This window comes from Gymnoscopelus microlampas (assembly GCF_963454915.1).
Source record: "Gymnoscopelus microlampas genome assembly, chromosome: 3".
Classification (NCBI taxonomy): domain Eukaryota; kingdom Metazoa; phylum Chordata; class Actinopteri; order Myctophiformes; family Myctophidae; genus Gymnoscopelus; species Gymnoscopelus microlampas.
In genome coordinates, this window is record NC_139940.1 from 43,425,049 (window position 1) to 43,425,603 (window position 555).

Consider the following 555-nt stretch of genomic DNA (forward strand, 5'->3'; position numbering starts at 1 on the left):
GTATTCTTCATAGTGAGTACTTTTACGTTGGTACTGAAAATATATGTTGATGGCAATGTATGTGTACATTTACACAAGTACAAATTGGAACACAGGCTTTTCACTCGTAGCAGGCTAGGGTAGTTCTACACTGTGGTATCATAATCTTACTTAAAGGACCACTTCACCCAATTTCCTATAATTTTTATCCCACGATTTTTGTAACCCATTTTTTTCACCCGGTGCATCCTGGGCGCTACACCAGCCCTACACCAGCGCTACACCGGTCCCCCACAGCCAGGGAGGCCAGGGCCGAGCTCATGCTTCCTTCAGTGCATGAGAGCCAACTGACCTTCTTGTCACCTGACAGGGGGGAGTTTCCCTGGTTGGACGTAGCGCGTGGAAGGAACACGTTATTCCAACCAGTTCCCTTCCCCTCCATCAGGCGCCCCGGCTGTCATGGGGGAGGCGGTATAGCGACCAGGATTACTACATGTTTTTGTGAGGGTATTAACTACCCTAGGAGACACGGGGAGAACATGCAAACTCCACACAGAGTAGGCCCTTTCGCCAACC